Here is a 19546-nt window from a genome sequence, read left to right as displayed (position 1 = left end):
CTCCTGTTCCTCCTTGCACAAAGGTGGAGGTAGCGGTCCTGCTGCTGGGTTGTTGCCCTCCTACGGTCTCCTCCACGTCTCCTGATGTACTGGCCTGTCTCCTGGTAGCGCCTCCATGCTCTGGACACTACGCTGACAGACACAGCAAACCTTCTTGCCACAGCTCGCATTGATGTGCCATCCTGGATAAGCTGCACTACCTGAGCCACTTGTGTGGGTTGTAGACTCCGTCTCATGCTACCACTAGAGTGAAAGCACCGCCAGCATTCAAAAGTGACCAAAACATCAGCCAGATAGCATAGGAACTGAGAAGTGGTCTGTGGTCACCACCTGCAGAACCACTCCTTTATTAGGGGTGTCTTGCTAATTGCCTATAATTTCCACCTGTTGTCTATCCCATTTGCACAACAGCATGTGAAATTGATTGTCACTCAGTGTTGCTTCCTAAGTGGACAGTTTGTTTTCACAGAAGTGTGATTGACTTGGAGTTACATTGTGTTGTTTAAGAGTTCCCTTTATTTTTTTGAGCAGTGTATATATATATATATATATATATAAAAAAAAGAAAAACAATGGCGGCACCGGAAGAACAACACAAAAGGGTGCTATGTCCAGGGATGTAGCAGCTTACCCCGTCAATAGTAGATGAAAAACGGACAGCACTCCAAGTAAAAGTAGATGGTGTTTATTCACCCATGTGGATGGGTGAATAAACACCATCTACTTTTACTTGGAGTGCTGTCCGTTTTTCATCTACTATATATATATATATATTTATAGAAAAGAAAAAGTCCAGTGGGAGCACCAACCAGAATATGGGTGCACGGTCCAACGCAGGGTAGCGGCAATCCCCAATGGTATAGGAAACAAAGAAGTAGGACTGCACTCCAAAATAATGATAAAACCAGCAGTAATTTATTCACCCATATTATGGCAAGTCTTGCGACGTTTCGGCTCACAAGAGCCTTCCTCAAGCATGGTAACAGTGAAAGTTAAAGCATATAAAGGCATTTACAAAGTGTCCAACCCATAAGGGTGTGGTTACAATCTATTACAATTACATACATCTGATACAAATGAGTAAATAAAGTGCGTGTGCATAAAGTGACAAGTGACGTACAATCTATAACTTAGGGATGCCATCCCTTCAATGTGAATTAAAATGTTTACATTACTTTGTTTAAGTTAAATTCACAATTACAAGAGTGATTATATGATGAATATGGATCACAGAAATCAGACCTTAGGTAACGATGGGGCCCGCATATACCATCGCGTTCGTTGCGCGTCTCCAACTCTTCATTGCGCATGACCACACTGACATCATCAGATGCGTCACAGTGCAGAGGTCATACGCATGCGCTCTGTGTGATCAACATAAGAGCGCCATTTTACATAAGTGAAACATACCCTATAGTTACGTTTGTGTTGTATACCTAACTGCTGTCTAAACAGGATAATTGTATCTACGACCGCTGTAGGGATCTCCTACATATAACAGCATCTGGACCGGGATCCCGATCTTACGGGCGGGATACCAGACCAGAAAGCCACGAGTGTCAGAGGGGGACACCGCAATGATCCCCGCCGACAGTCAAAAGCCCAACTGTTGGCAATATAGCAGTCATGGAGGGATAATCCCTCTACCATTTCAACAGCCATATCATAATAAAGTACAGTTATACATCTGGAGTAATGCGTAAGCACAAGAACGCTGATGTCCACTTTGGGCCGCATAGCCTCCAAAAGGTCAAGGTTCAAGGATCCACATCCAATATAGTGAAAATATAAAAATCCTAAAAAGCAAAGAGAAATAGGTATTTTAGTTTCTAAATATATTTTGTTACAATTACATATTAATCTTTCACAGTTATCTAGCACCAATATACAAATATGAGAAAGACAAAACACAAATATGCAGTAGAACTGAAAGTGAGTCGCAAATCAAAAGACTCTCACCTGAACTCGATATTAAGACCCCTGGGGTGCAGACTGTCCAGATCATATATCCAGCGTAACTCTTTTCTCTTCAAAAGTGTTAGGCGATCACCGCCTCTCCTAGGAAGCCTAACCTGGCGGTCGTAGATACAATTATCCTGTTTAGACAGCAGTTAGGTATACAACACAAACGTAACTATAGGGTATGTTTCCCTTATTTAAAATGGCGCTCTTATGTTGATCACACAGAGCGCATGCGTATGACCTCTGCACTGATGTCAGTGTGGTCATGCGCAATGAAGAGTTGGAGACGCGCAACGAACGCGATGGTATATGCGGGCCCCATCGCTACCTAAGGTCTGATTTCTGTGATCCATATTCATCATATAATCACTCTTGTAATTGTGAATTTAACTTAAACAAAGTATTGTAAACATTTTAATTCACATTGAAGGGATGGCATCCCTAAGTTATAGATTGTACGTCACTTGTCACTTTATGCACACGCACTTTATTTACTCATTTGTATCAGATGTATGTAATTGTAATAGATTGTAACCACACCCTTATGGGTTGGACACTTTGTAAATGCCTTTATATGCTTTCACTTTCACTGTTACCATGCTTGAGGAAGGCTCTTGTGAGCCGAAAACGTCGCAAGACTTGCCATAATATGGGTGAATAAATTACTGCTGGTTTTATCACTATTTTGGAGTGCAGTCCTACTTCTTTGTTTCCTATATATATTTATATATATGTAGAAAAAGAATCCAAGGCAGCACACAAATCTCCGTAAAAAGCAAAGGGGTATTTTATTCACCCATGTGTGAATAGCAACGTTTCAGCTCTCTCTATGGAGCCTTTGTCAAGCCATAGTGTTTAGTGCAAAATCAGGTGCTTATAAAGCATGCAAATTTACAACAATCTAGTTACATAATTACAATCCAATTAATACATAAATATTGAAAAATTCAAGTGAGTCTCGGTTATACATGATCAAAAATATACAAATAGTTATAGTGCATAAATATGGTTAATTAGTCATCACTTACAGGTGCCCATACTTGTGTTAATTAAAGAAATATATAAAAAATAATCATTTACTTGTGGATATCTCATATACATCAGAAGATCGCAGGACTCACTCGGCGTCCGGAACTCGGCACTGCGCATGCGCGGGATATGTTTCATCCCGCGAGATTATCTAAGTGAGCAGAGACCAGCGGCCCACAACCAAAATGGCCGCGCGGCAACACAAGCGGACTGGGCATGCTTATTCCCCAAACTGGGCGGGTATCGGGAAGCAAGCACGACAATCATGTGAACAATCACATGACACTCACACTTGGCAACGGACCTGTCATAATATTGATTACTCAGTTACACTGCCGTAGCGCAGGGGGTCCAGCGGTATAGTCCAAATCAGTGGCAAACACAATTTCCACATTTCACCACCTCATCCAAATATTTATACACTCAGATTTATTACCTTACAGGTCCATACACCATGTACATTCACACCTGTACTCTCCATCCATGCAACTTCCGTCTGGAAAACCAATCAGAGGCAGCAAAGTACAGAGGGTCCGGTACACATAGTTGTCACCGTCAGGTGACTCCATGTCCCAGCTACCTCATTGGGAGAACCAAGCACTTGTGATCACTCAATACATGCGTCATGCCAGCAGTCTCCGTCCCCCCTTGTATGTGTTATAGGGAAACTCGCTGTCACAGTCCGCATGTGGCACCAAGCCCCACCCACAGCAGCGGGCCCCAGGTATCCGCTCATCCACAACATATTATTCAAAAAAATGTCAATTATTAAATGCTGATCCGGTCCTGCCATCTTCCAGTATTCAAAGAGGTAATCCATTACAAGATATGACTTCACATTCATCTACAAAAATATAGAAACAATATTAGATATTAGCTTAAAATATATCAATTGCACTTATAGACAACCTTACACGAGAGAGAAGAGGCTGAATTTCCCAGAACCCCACAAAGAATGACAAAACATGGGGAACTACACATCACTGGGACAATCCACATTGATAGACATACATATAGGGAGAGGGAACAAACAAACAAATATCAGAGACATCACACCACCCTGAAATCAACATTGAGCCCCCCTGGTTTAAGAGTCTTAAGCTCGAAAATCCAATAGAGCTCCCTTCTTTTAAGAATTGTCGTCCTGTCCCCACCCCGTCTGGGTAAGGGCACTTGTTCAAGTATCCTAAATTTTAAATCCCGTTCTTGGTGGCCTGCTTCTGTAAAGTGCTTAGGTACAGATAAATCCAGCCTCTTTTTCCTTATAGTATACCTATGCTGGTTCAACCTTGTTTTGACATCCCAGGTTGTTTCCCCAACATACCATAGTTCACAGGGACAAGATAGCATGTAAATTGCATAGGTTGAATCACATGTCAAGTATTGCTTAATACGAACTGTCTTCCCAGAGGCTGGATTTACAAAATAATCACCCCTAATCATATAGGGGCAATTCACACAACTGCAGCACGGATAACAGCCCCTCCGTGTAGAGCCGAAATACGCGCTACAGTCGACCTTCCTGGATCCAACATCTGACCTGACTAGTTTGTCACCTAAATTTTGGCTTCTCCGAAAAGAGCATAATGGAGGGATTTTAAATTCCTCTATGTTATCAAAGCCACTGGCTAGAATCGGCCAGTGCTTCCTGACAATAGTGGACAACCGAGGGCTACTAATACAATAATCAGTAACTAACGGTATCCTAAGTGTTGAATTCTTAGACTTCACAGGGTCACCATCTCTCATCCTCACCTCGGTTTTATTAATACTCTCTCTGACCAGTTTTTTAGGGTAACCCCTGGACCGAAATTTTCTAGACATTTCTGCTAGTCGTTGGTCCCTTACCGGACCCTCATCAACTATCCTGGCCACTCGTAACATCTGGCTGAAGGGGAGAGACTTGATCATTGGCTGCGGATGATGGTTCTCATATCTGACAAGAGTATTTTTGTCCGTAGGCTTCACAAAGAGGTCAGTGGACAGGGTATCACCCTGGATCACCACCTCTGTATCAAGAAATTGCTATTTGTCATGCGAATGCATCAAGGTGAACTTGACGCTAGGGTCAATCTCATTCAGGAACGAGTGGAAGGCCATGAGGTCCTCTATGGCGCCCACCCATATCAAAAAAATATTGTCTATGTAGCGCCACCACCCCAGCACACGGCTGAAGTGGTGGCACCCATAGACATAGGAATCCTCCAAATGTGTCATATATATATTTGCATAGGTGGGCGCCACATTGGACCCCATCGCGGTCCCCCTCAACTGTACATAATAGTCATCCTGAAATAGAAAGTAGTTCCTGAAGAGAATGAATCTCATTAATCCAAGTAAAAATATCCTGCATTCTTCTGTGTATGTCATCCGCAAAAGACATAATTCCACTGCATGGAGACCCAATTCATGCTCGATTGACGTGTATAAACTACACACGTCAAAGGAAGCAAAAATGGCACCATCTGGGACCCTCAGATCCTTGATCTTCAATAAAAAATCACTAGTATCCCTATTGTAAGATCTAGCGGACACCTCAAACGGCCGTAATATCCTATCAAGGAAAATCGCTGGAATGCAAAACAGAGAACCCCTGCCGGACACAATGGGCAGGCCAGGGGGGGCACGTACATTCTTGTGTATTTTTGGAAGGGTATATAGTATTGGAGTTATCGTTTTTTCACATAGTAAATACACAATTTCTCGTCTATGATGCCACCGGATTTAGCCTGTATTAACATATCTCTGAGTTCTCTCAATAAATTGAACTTGGGGTCATTAGAGACCCATTGGTATATATTTCTATCAGCCAACTGTGATAGGATTTCTTGCACGTAAAGATCTGTGTCCATTACCACAACCCCACCACCCTTGTCGGCAGACTTGATGGTGAGGTTGTGGTCCGCAGACAGATCATTAACGGCTTTAATAGCTTCAGAGGTCATATTAGCATGGCCCATAGGATTCGCTATCACTTCATGTTTCAGTTTTTCTATGTCTCGCCCTACTGCCAGAGTGAAGGCCTCGATGGCAGGATGGTGTGACACAGGATTAAAATCACTTTTAAGAAACAGTCCCGTACCCTGTAGGCTTAATTCACTTGCTCTCATATTATCAATCAGGGGTCTATCCTGTTGCTCAGAAGCCCACACCTTCAATATAATCATACAATAAAACCTTTGTAGGTCTAGCTCTACATTGAACCAATTGGTTGTGGCAACGGGGCAAAAGGATAGTCCCTTATTTAACACATGAATATGTTCATTAGTAAGTGTGGTTGAAGAGATGTTTACCACTGTGCCTTCTTCCTCTCTTTCACAGTCCTTGGTCTCTGGGATCTGGGTGCCCTCTCTCTTTCTCCACTTGTGCTGGCGCCGTCCGCCCCGCGGGAGTCTCCTGGTCCTATACTCTGCTCCGGAAAAGAAGGACGAGGAGCTCCACTATTGGGAGAATATGAGGCACCCTTGTCCTTGGGTCCTCGATTGGTATTTCTATTGTCACCCATCATAGCTGGACTTCTCTTTTCACCCATCGGTCTCCGATTTCTTCTCAGGTCACCTTGCCAGTTATAAACATAACCTGTAGCATAGTCGTCCATATCTCTGGACCATTTGCTTCTTTTTTTGGCCTGAAGATCACTCTTAAATTTTTCAAAAATTGAAGAACTAGTCAACATATAGGTATCAAAGTCCTCTGTAGATAGCATAAGTTTTAGTTGTTCAGTGAGGGCCTGTATACCAGCCCCTATGGCGGACAGCTCTTTTTGCAGAAATTCTACATTTAACAAAATAAAGTCAAAAGCATATTTGTTGGAAATCTGTGTAAATCTCGCACAAAACTCAGAATTATTTAAAAACAAATCCGGTCTAAGATGCGAGCGCATACCTCTCGGTATTCTATGAAGGCGATGATATTCACTTAACGTTTGCAGGTGTAAGTTCTCACTGTGTTTCGGAAAATTCTTTCCTCATCTTCTCTCGTGTAAGAAAACACATCAGGGTTATTGGCAGTTACATTATTATCCATGATGATGGTGCAAGAAGCTCGTCTGGTCCAGACAATATGAAGTAAAAAATAGATGAGCAGCACACAATTCCAGTAGGTGCAATTCCTTGAAGAGGGCCACGGACTTGGTCCTAATTGGATATATGTAGAAAAAGAATCCAAGGCAGCACACAAATCTCCGTAAAAAGCAAAGGGGTATTTTATTCACCCATGTGTGAATAGAAATGTTTCAGCTCTTTCTATGGAGCCTTTGTCAAGCCATAGTTTTTAGTGCAAAATCAGGTGCTTATAAAGCATGCAAATTTACAACAATCTAGTTACATAATTACAATCCAATTAATACATAAATATTGAAAAATTCAAGTGAGTCTCGGTTATACATGATCAAAAATATACAAAAAGTATATTGTTTCCGTGTTTCGGAAAGAATTTTCCGAAACACGGTGAGAGATGTCTCCTTCTTATCTGCTCCTTCTATTATAGACGTTAAGAAAAAGCTTGAATACGAATCAAAACGTTCCATTAATCTGGACTTACACCTGCAAACGTTAAGTGAATATCATCGCCTTCATAGAATACCGAGAGGTATGCGCTCGCATCTTAGACCGGATTTGTTTTTAAATAATTCTGAGTTTTGTGCGAGATTTACACAGATTTCCAACAAATATGCTTTTGACTTTATTTTGTTAAATGTAGAATTTCTGCAAAAAGAGCTGTCCGCCATAGGGGCTGGTATACAGGCCCTCACTGAACAACTAAAACTTATGCTATCTACAGAGGACTTTGATACCTATATGTTGACTAGTTCTTCAATTTTTGAAAAATTTAAGAGTGATCTTCAGGCAAAAAAAAGAAGCAAATGGTCCAGAGATATGGACGACTATGCTACAGGTTATGTTTATAACTGGCAAGGTGACCTGAGAAAAAATCGGAGACCGATGGGTGAAAAGAGAAGTCCAGCTATGATGGGTGACAATAGAAATACCAATCGAGGACCCAAGGACAAGGGTGCCTCATATTCTCCCAATAGTGGAGCTCCTCGTCCTTCTTTTCCAGAGCAGAGTATAGGACCAGGAGACTCCGGCGGTGCGGACGGCGCCAGCACAAGTGGAGAAAGAGAGAGGGCACCCAGATCCCAGAGACCAAGGACTGTGAAAGAGAGGAAGAAGGCACAGTGGTAAACATCTCTTCAACCACACTTACTAATGAACATATTTATGTGTTAAATAAGGGACTATCCTTTTGCCCCGTTGCCACAACCAATTGGTTCAATGTAGAACTAGACCTACAAAGGTTTTATCGTATGATTATATTGAAGGTGTGGGCTTCTGAGCAACAGGATAGACCCCTGATTGATAATATGAGAACAAGTGAATTAAGCCTACAGGGTACGGGACTGTTTCTTAAAAGTGATTTTAATCCTGTGTCACACCATCCTGCCATCGAGGCCTTCACTCTGGCAGTAGGGCGAGACATAGAAAAACTGAAACATGAAGTGATAGCGAATCCTATGGGCCATGCTAATATGACCTCTGAGGATATTAAAGCCGTTAATGATCTGTCTGCGGACCACAACCTCACCATCAAGTCTGCCGACAAGGGTGGTGGGGTTGTGGTAATGGACACAGATCTTTACGTGCAAGAAATCCTATCACAGTTGGCTGATAGAAATATATACCAACGGGTCTCTAATGACCCCAAGTTCAATCTATTGAGAGAACTCAGAGATATGTTAATACAGGATAAATCTGGTGGCATTATAGACGAGAAATTGTGTAGTTATTTACTATGTGAAAAACCGATAACTCCAATACTATATACCCTTCCAAAAATACACAAGAATGTACGTGCCCCCCCTGGCCGGCCCATTGTATCCGGCAGGGGTTCTCTGTTTTGCAATCCAACGATTTTCCTTGATAGGATATTACGGCCGTTTGCGGTGTTCGCTAGATCTTACATAAGGGATACTAGTGATTTTTTATTGAAGATCAAGGATCTGAGGGTCCCAGATGGTGCTTCCTTTGACGTGTGTAGTTTATACACGTCAATCGAGCATGAATTGGGTCTCCATGCAGTGGAATTATGTCTCTTGCGGACGACATACACAGAAGAATGCAGGATATTTTTTACTTGTATTATTGAGATTCATTCTCTTCAGGAACTACTTTCTATTTCAGGATGACTATTATGTACAGTTGAGGGGTACCGCGATGGGGTCCAATGTGGCGCCGACCTATGCAAATATATATATGACACATTTGGAGGATTCCTACGTGTATGGGTGCCACCACATCAGCTGTGTGCTGGGGTGGTGGCGTTACATAGACAATATTTTTTTGATATGGGTGGGCGCCATAGAGGACCTCATGGCCTTCCACTCGTTCCTGAATGAGATTGACCCTAGCGTCAAGTTCCCCTTGATGCATTCGCATGACAAATAGCAATTTCTTGATACAGAGGTGGTGATCCAGGGTGATACCCTGTCCACTGACCTCTTTGTGAAGCCTACAAACAAAAATACTCTTGTCATATATGAGAGCCATCATTCGCAGCCAATGATCAAGTCTCTCCCCTTCAGCCAGATGTTACGAGTGGCCAGGATAGTTGATGAGGGTCCGGTAAGGGACCAACGACTAGCAGAAATGGCTAGAAAATTTCGGTCCAGGGGTTACCCTAAAAAACTGGTCAGAGAGAGTATTAATAAAACCGAGGTGAGGATGAGAGATGGTGACCCTGTGAAGTCTAAGAATTCAACACTTAGGATACCGTTAGTTACTGATTATTGTATTAGTAGCCCTCGGTTGTCCACTATTGTCAGGAAGCACTGGCCGATTCTAGCCAGTGGCTTTGATAATATAGAGGAATTTAAAATCCCTCCATTATGCTCTTTTCGGAGAAGCTGAAATTTAGGTGACAAACTAGTCAGGTCAGATGTTGGATCCAGGAAGGTCGACGGTAGCACGTATTTCGGCTCTACACGGAGGGGCTGTTATCCGTGCTGCAGTTGTGTGAATTGCCCCTATATGATTAGGGGTGATTCTTTTGTAAATCCAGTCTCTGGGAAGACAGTTTGTATTAAGCAATACTTGACATGTGATTCAACCTATGCAATTTACATGCTATCTTGTCCCTGTGGGCTATTGTATGTTGGGGAAACAACCTGGGATGTCAAAACAAGGTTGAACTATAAGGAAAAAGAGGCTGGATTTACCTGTACCTAAGCACTTTACAGAAGCAGGCCACCAAGAACGGGATTTAAAATTTAGGATACTTGAACAAGTGCCCTTACCCAGACGGGGTGGGGACAGGACGACACGTCTTAAAAGAAGGGAGCTCTATTGGATTTTCGAGCTTAAGACTCTTAAACCAGGGGGGCTCAATGTTGATTTCAGGGTGGTGTGATGTCTCTGATATTTGTTTGTTTGTTCCCTCTCCCTATATGTATGTCCATCAATGTGGGTTGTCCCAGTGATGTGTAGTTCCCCATGTTTTGTCATTCTTTGTGGGGTTCTGGGAAATTCAGCCTCTTCTCTCTCGTGTAAGGTTGTCTATAAGTGCAATTGATATATTTTAAGCTAATATCTAATATTGTTTCTATATTTTTGTAGATGAATGTGAAGTCATATCTTGTAATGAATTACCTTTTTGAATACTGGAAGACGGCAGGACCGGACCGGCATTTAATAATTTAATTTTTTTTGAATAATATGTTGTGGATGAGCGGATACCTGGGGCCCGCTGCTGTGGGTGGGGCTTGGTGCCACATGCGGACTGTGACAGCGAGTTTCCCTATAACACATACAGGGGGGGACGGAGACTGCGGGCATGACGCATGTATTGAGTGATCACAAGTGCTTGGTTCTCCCTATGAGGTAGCTGCGACATGGAGTCACCTGACGGTGACAACTATGTGTACCGTACGCTCTGTACTTTGCTGCCTCTGATTGGTTTTCCAGACGGAGGTTGCATGGATGGAGAGTACAGGTGTGAATGTACATGGTGTATGGACCTGTAAGGTAATAAATCTGAGTGTATAAATATGGGGATGAGGTGGTGAAATGTGGAAATTGTGTTTGCCACTGATTTGGACTATACCGCTGGACCCCCTGCGCTACGGCGGTGTAACTGAGTAATCAATATTATGACAGGTCCGTTGCCAAGTGTGAGTGTCATGTGATTGTTCACATGATTGTCGTGCCTGCTTCCCGATACCCGCCCAGTTTGGGGAATAAGCATGCCCAGTCCGCTTGTGTTGCCGCGCGGCCATTTTGGTTGTGGGCCGCTGGTCTCTGCTCACTTAGATAATCTCGCGGGATGAAACAAATCCCGCGCATGCGCAGTGCCGAGTTCCGGACGCCGAGTGAGTCCTGCGATCTTCTGATGTATATGAGATATCCACAAGTAAATGATTATTTTTTATATATTTCTTTAATTAACACAAGTATGGGCACCTGTAAATGTTGACTAATTAACCATATTTATGCACTATAACTATTTGTATTGTTGATTTTATTTAACACTTGTGACACTGTTTTGTATAAATTGTAGTGTCTGACTACATTTTGTATATTTTTGATCATGTATAACCGAGACTCACTTGAATTTTTCAATATTTATGTATTAATTGGAATGTAATTATGTAACTAGATTGTTGTAAATTTGCATGCTTTATAAGCACCTGATTTTGCACTAAACACAATGGCTTGACAAAGGCTCCATAGAGAGAGCTGAAACGTTGCTATTCACACATGGGTGAATAAAATACCCCTTTGCTTTTTACGGAGATTTGTGTGCTGCCTTGGATTCTTTTTCTACATATATCCAATTAGGACCAAGTCCGTGGCCCTCTTCAAGAAATTGCACCTACTGGAATTGTGTGCTGCTCATCTATTTTTTACTTTATATATATATATATATACACTCACCTAAAGAATTATTAGGAACACCTGTTCTATTTCTCATTAATGCAATTATCTAGTCAACCAATCACATGGCAGTTGCTTCAATGCATTTAGGGGTGTGGTCCTGGTCAAGACAATCTCCTGAACTCCAAACTGAATGTCAGAATGGGAAAGAAAGGTGATTTAAGCAATTTTGAGCTTGGCATGGTTGTTGGTGCCAGACGGGCCGGTGTGAGTATTTCACAATCTGCTCAGTTACTGGGATTTTCACGCACAACCATTTCTAGGGTTTACAAAGAATGGTGTGAAAAGGGAAAAACATCCAGTATGCGGCAGTCCTGTGGGCGAAAATGTCTTGTTGATGCTAGAGGTCAGAGGAGAATGGGCCGACTGATTCAAGCTGATAGAAGAGCAACGTTGACTGAAATATACACTTGTTACAACCGAGGTATGCAGCAAAGCATTTGTGAAGCCACAACACGCACAACCTTTAGGCGGATGGGCTACAACAGCAGAAGACCCCACCGGGTACCACTCATCTCCACTACAAATAGGAAAAAGAGGCTACAATTTGCACAAGCTCACCAAAATTGGACTGTTGAAGTCTGGAAAAATGTCGCCTGGTCTGATGAGTCTCGATTTCTGTTGAGACATTCAAATGGTAGAGTCTGAATTTGGCGTAAACAGAATGAGAACATATATCCATCCTCAGATGGCTACTTCCAGCAGTATAATGCACCATGTCACAAAGCTCGAATCATTTCAAATTGGTTTTTTGAACATGACAATGAGTTCACTGTACTAAAATGGCCCCCCACAGTCACCAGATCTCAACCCAATAGAGCATCTTTGGGATGTGGTAGAACGGGAGCTTTGTGCCCTGGATGTGCATCCCTCAAATCTCCATCAACTGCAAGATGCTATCCTATCAATATGGGCCAACATTTCTAAATAATGCTATCAGCACCTTGTTGAATCAATGCCACGTAGAATTAAGGCAGTTCTGAAGGCAAAAGGGGGTCCAACACCGTATTAGTATGGTGTTCCTAATAATTCTTTAGGTGAGTGTATATACAGTACAGACCAAAAGTTTGGACACACCTTCTCATTCAAAGAGTTTTCTTTATTTTCATGACTATGAAGGCATCAAAACTATGAATTAACACATGTGGAATTATATACATAACAAACAAGTGTGAAACAACTGAAAATATTTCATATTCTAGATTCTTCAAAGTAGCCACCTTTTGCTTTGATTACTGCTTTGCATACTCTTGGCAATCTCTTGATGAGCTTCAAGAGGTAGTCCCCTGAAATGGTCTTCCAACAGTCTTGAAGGAGTTCCCAGAGATGCTTAGCACTTGTTGGCCCTTTTGCCTTCACTCTGCGGTCCAGCTCACCCCAAACCATCTCGATTGGGTTCAAGTCCGGTGACTGTGGAGGCCAGGTCATCTGGCGCAGCACCCCATTACTCTCCTTCATGGTCAAATAGCCCTTACTTTCAAAGTTTTCCCAATTTTTGGGCTGACTGACTGACCTTCATTTCTTAAAGTAATGATGGCCACTCATTTTTCTTTACTTAGCTGCTTTTTTCTTGCCATAATACAAATTTTAACAGTCTATTCAGTAGGACTATCAGCTGTGTATCCACCTGTCTTCTCCTCAACGCAACTGATGGTCCCAACCCCATTTATAAGGTAAGAAATCCCACTTATTAAACCTGACAAGGCACACCTGTGAAGTGAAAACCATTTCAGGGGACTACCTCTTGCAGCTAATTAAGAGAATGCCAAGAGTGTGCAAAGCAGTAATCAAAGCAAAAGGTGGCTACTTTGAAGAACCTAGAATATGACATATTTTCAGTTGTTTCACACTTGTTTGTTATGTATATAATTCCACATGTGTTAATTCATAGTTTTGATGTCTTCAGTGTGAATCTACAATTTTCATAGTCATGAAAATAAAGAAAACTCTTTGAATGAGAAGGTGTGTCCAAACTTTTGGTCTGTACTGTATATACTAGCGGTCAGTACGGAGATCTCTCCCATCATCTATCTATTCCCAGGACTGTGACCACGAAGAGGGGACATCCTCTGCGTCTATAGGAAAGAAGGTTTTTACACAAACATAGAAGAGGATACTTTATGGTAAGAGCATAGAGACTATGGAACTCTGTCCCTGAGGAGGTGGTGGTTCAAGAGGGGCCTGGATGTATTTATGGAGTGTAATAATATTACAGTTTCTAGTTATTAGATTTCTGGAGAAGGGTTGTTTATCAAGGGAGTTTTCTGATTGCTTGACTGGAGTCAGGAAGGATTTTTTTTCCCCTCATGTTTTTTTTTGCCTTCCTCTAAATCAACTTGCAGAATAACAGGCTGAACTGGAAGGACAGATGTCTTTTTTCAGCTTTACAAACTATGTTACTATTTAAGTGTCCCCCAAATATACAGTATACCGAGGTCCCCAGTGATTATCTCTAAAGTTCAATTAAGTTAATTCTCCTCCAGCACCACCAAAGTGGAAATTTAATATCTCATGGTTGGCATTGAAATAAATAAGCAGTGCATGTAATACCGTACATGGAGGTATTTGGCCTTCCAGATAGAGATGCTCTTTGTAAAAGCTAATTAATGGAGGAACTTCTTTCTATTAAATCAAAATGCCATAATAAGCTATCAGACATCTCCTTTAATAATGCTTTCCTGCTAATAAAAGTGTTATGGTGCGGCAGCATCATAGAGGTCCTGAGGTAACCAGGGCTGCTGGGCAGCCTGTTCTGATGTAGGAGTTAGGGATGAGCGAACCCGAACTGTATAGTTCGGGTTCGTACCGAATTTTGGGGTGTCCGTGACACGGACCCGAACCCGAACATTTTCGTAAAAGTCCGGGTTCGGTGTTCGGCGCTTTCTTGGCGCTTTTTGAAAGGCTGCAAAGCAGCCAATCAATAAGCATCATACTACTTGCCCCAAGAGGCCATCACAGCCTTGCCTACTATTGGCATGGCTGTGATTGGCCAGTGCAGCATGTGACCCAGCCTCTATATAAGCTTGGGTCACGTAGCGCTGCACGTCACTCTGCTGATACAAGTGTAGGGAGAGGTTGCAGCTGCGACGTTAGGGCGAGATTAGGCTGTGATTAACTACTCCAAAAGACTTCATTCAGTGATCGATCTACAGCTGTGGATCATTGAACTGCTGCTATTCAATTGCTCAGTGTTTTTAGGGTGCCCAGAGCGTTTTTCAGTCACTTTTTTCTGGGTTGATCGGCGGCCATTTTGTGGCTTGCTTGTGCGCCAGCACAAGCTGCCACCAAGTACATTTAACCATCAATAGTGTGGTTATTTTTTGCTATATCCTACATCAGGGTCAAGCTTTCATCAAGTGCATTTAACCATCAATAGTGTGGTTATTTTTTGGCGATATACTACATCATGGGCAAGTTGAGCCTGTCACCCAGCGCCTAAAAAATCGGCCTCACATTTATATTAATCCAAATCTGTCATTACTGCTTTAGCTGGTCAAGTTATTTTTAGTGACCGTCAAAGCACAGTTTTTGTTCTGGGTTGAAAAACAATTCCCAAATTTGCAATTCTCAAAATTAGTGGTTTCTGCTGTATCAGGCCTACTTTAAATCTATCCCTAAAAGGGTATATTAGATTCAAGGTGCTGATAGGTTAATTCTCAAGAACTTCACACACACGCTACAGTGCAGATCCAAGTCTAATTCTGTGATTAAACGTATACCTGTCACCCAGCGCCTAAAAAATAGGCCTCACATTTATATTCATCCAAATCTGTACTGTTTTAGCTGGTCAAGTTAGTTTTACTGTCCGTCAAAGCACAGTTTTTGTTCTGGGTTGAAAAACAATTCCCAAATTTGCAATTCTCAAAATTAGTGGTTTCTGCTGTATCAGGCCTACTTTAAATCTATCCCTAAAAGGGTATATTAGATTCAAGGTGCTGATAGGGTAATTCTCAAGAACTTCACACACACGCTACAGTGCAGATCCAAGTCTAATTCTGTGATTTAACGTATACCTGTCACCCAGCGCCTAAAAAATAGGCCTCACATTTATATTCATCCAAATCTGTACTGCATTAGCTGGTCAAGTTATTTTTAGTGACCATCAAAGCACAGTTTTTGTTCTGGGTTGAAAAACAATTCCCAAATTTGCAATTCTCAAAATTAGTGGTTTCTGCTGTATCAGGCCTACTCTAAATCTATCCCTAAAAGGGTATATTAGATTCAAGGTGCTGATAGGGTAATTCTCAAGAACTTCACACACACGCTACAGTGCAGATCCAAGTCTAATTCTGTGAATAAACGTATACCTGTCACCCAGCGCCTAAAAAATAGGCCTCACATTTATATTCATCCAAATCTGTACTGCTTTAGCTGGTCAAGTTATTTTTAGTGACCGTCAAAGCACAGTTTTTGTTCTGGGTTGAAAAACAATTCCCAAATTTGCAATTCTCAAAATTAGTGGTTTCTGCTGTATCAGGCCTACTCTAAATCTATCCCTAAAAGGGTATATTAGATTCAAGGTGCTGATAGGGTAATTCTCAAGAACTTCACACACACGCTACAGTGCAGATCCAAGTCTAATTCTGTGATTTAACGTATACCTGTCACCCAGCGCCTAAAAAATAGGCCTCACATTTATATTCATCCAAATCTGTACTGCATTAGCTGGTCAAGTTATTTTTAGTGACCATCAAAGCACAGTTTTTGTTCTGGGTTGAAAAACAATTCCCAAATTTGCAATTCTCAAAATTAGTGGTTTCTGCTGTATCAGGCCTACTCTAAATCTATCCCTAAAAGGGTATATTAGATTCAAGGTGCTGATAGGGTAATTCTCAAGAACTTCACACACACGCTACAGTGCAGATCCAAGTCTAATTCTGTGAATAAACGTATACCTGTCACCCAGCGCCTAAAAAATAGGCCTCACATTTATATTCATCCAAATCTGTACTGCTTTAGCTGGTCAAGTTATTTTTAGTGACCGTCAAAGCACAGTTTTTGTTCTGGGTTGAAAAACAATTCCCAAATTTGCAATTCTCAAAATTAGTGGTTTCTGCTGTATCAGGCCTACTCTAAATCTATCCCTAAAAGGGTATATTAGATTCAAGGTGCTGATAGGGTAATTCTCAAGAACTTCACATACACGCTACAGTGCAGATCCAAGTCTAATTCTGTGATTAAACGTATACCTGTCACCCAGCGCCTAAAAAATAGGCCTCACATTTATATTCATCCAAATCTGTACTGCTTTAGCTGGTCAAGTTATTTTTAGTGAACGTCAAAGCACTGTTTTTGTTCTGGGTTGAAAAACAACTCCCAAATTTGCAATTCTCAAAATTAGTGGTTTCTGCTGTATCAGGCCTACTTTAAATCTATCCCTAAAAGGGTATATTAGATTCAAGGTGCTGATAGGGTAATTCTCAAGAACTTCACACACACACGCTACAGTGCAGATCCAAGTCTAATTCTGTCCGTAAACGTATACCTGTCACCCAGCGCCTAAATAATAGGCCTCAAATTTAGATTCAGCTAAATCTGTCATTACTGGTGTGCGTGTATTAGTGTAATACGGTACCTAAATAGATAGCCAGATAGACTTAGTGTTAGGTGTCTGTAAAAAAAGGCCTGAATTTTAATTTAAAACATTGGCCCGAATAAGATTTTTCTTATTGTGGTGAACGGTAACAATGAGGAAAACATCTAGTAAGGGACGCGGACGCGGACATGGTCGTGGTGGTGTTAGTGGACCCTCTGGTGCTGGGAGACGGCCATTCTGCCACTGCCACAGCCACACGTCCTAGTGTACCAACTACCTCAGGTCCCAGTAGCCGCCAGAATTTACAGGGATATTTGGTGGGGCCAAATGCCGTTCTAAGGATGGTAAGGCCTGAGCAGGTACAGGCATTAGTCAATTGGGTGGCCGACAGTGCATCCAGCACGTTCACATTATCTCCCACCCAGTCTTCTGCAGAAAGCGCACAGATGGTGCATGAAAACCAAGCCCATCAGTCTGTCACATCACCCCCATGCATATCAGGGAAACTGTCTGAGCCTCAAGTTATGCAGCAGTCTCTTATGCTGTTTGAAGACTCTGCTGGCAGGGTTTCCCAAGGGCATCCACCTAGCCCTTCCTCAGGGGTGGAAGAGATAGAATGCACTAACGCACAACCACTTATGTTTCCTGATGATGAGGAAATGGGAATACCACCTCAGCACGTCTCTGATGATGACGAAACACAGGTGCCAACTGCTGCGTCTTTCTGCAGTGTGCAGACTGAACAGGAGGTCAGGGATCAAGACTGGGTGGAAGACGATTCAGGGGACGATGAGGTCCTAGACCCCACATGGAATGAAGGTCGTGCCACTGACTTTCACAGTTCGGAGGAAGAGGCAGTGGTGAGACCAAGCCAACAGCGTAGCAAAAGACAAAGAGGGAGCAGTGGGCAAAAGCAGAACACCCGCCATCAAGAGACTCCGCCTGCTACTGACCGCCGCCATCTGGGACCGAGCACCCCAAAGGCAGCTTCAAGGAGTTCCCTGGCATGGCACTTCTTCAAACAATGTGCTGACGACAAGACCCGAGTGGTTTGCACGCTGTGCCATCAGAGCCTGAAGCGAGGCATTAACGTTCTGAACCTTAGCACAACCTGCATGACCAGGCACCTGCATGCAAAGCATGAACTGCAGTGGAGTAAACACCTTAAAAACAAGGAAGTCTCTCAGGCTCCCCCTGCTACCTCTTCTGCTGCTGCCGCCTCGGCCTCTTCTGCTGCTGCCGCCGCCTCGGCCTCTTCCTCCGCCTCTGGAGGAACGTTGGCACCTGCCGCCCAGCAAACATGGGATGTACCACCAACACCACCACCTGCGTCACCAAGCATCTCAACCATGTCACACGGCAGCATTCAGCTCTCCATCTCACAAACATTTGAGAGAAAGCGTAAAGTCCCACCTAGCCACCCTCGATCCCTGGCCCTGAATGCCAGCATTTCTAAACTACTGGCCTATGAAATGCTGTCATTTAGGCTGGTGGACACAGAAAGCTTCAAACAGCTCATGTAGCTTGCTGTCCCACAGTATGTTGTTCCCAGCCGGCACTACTTCTCCAAGAGAGCCGTGCCTTCCCTGCACAACCAAGTATCCGATAAAATCAAGTGTGCACTGCGCAACGCCATCTGTGGCAAGGTCCACCTAACCACAGATACGTGGACCAGTAAGCACGGCCAGGGACGCTATATCTCCCTAACTGCACACTGGGTAAATGTAGTGGCGGCTGGGCCCAGGCGGAGAGCTGTTTGGCGCACGTCCTTCCGCCGCCAAGGATCGCAGGGCAACATTCTTTGCCTCCTGTCTCCTCCTCCTCCTACTCAGCTTCCTCCTCCTCTTCTTCCACCTGCTCATCCAGTCAGCCACACTCCTTCACCACCAACTTCAGCACAGCCCGGGGTAAACGTCAGCAGGCCGTTCTGAAACTCATATGTTTGGGGGAAAGGCCCCACACCGCACAGGAGTTGTGGCGGGGTATAGAACAACAGACCGACGAGTGGTTGCTGCCGGTGAGCCTCAAGCCCGGCCTGGTGGTGTGCGATAATGGGCGAAATCTCGTTGCAGCTCTGGGACTAGCCGGT

This window comes from Bufo bufo, chromosome 3 (genome assembly GCF_905171765.1).
Source record: "Bufo bufo chromosome 3, aBufBuf1.1, whole genome shotgun sequence".
Lineage (NCBI taxonomy): Eukaryota > Metazoa > Chordata > Amphibia > Anura > Bufonidae > Bufo > Bufo bufo.
The sequence above is the reverse complement of the archived record's forward strand: the minus strand, read 5'-3'. Positions refer to the sequence as shown.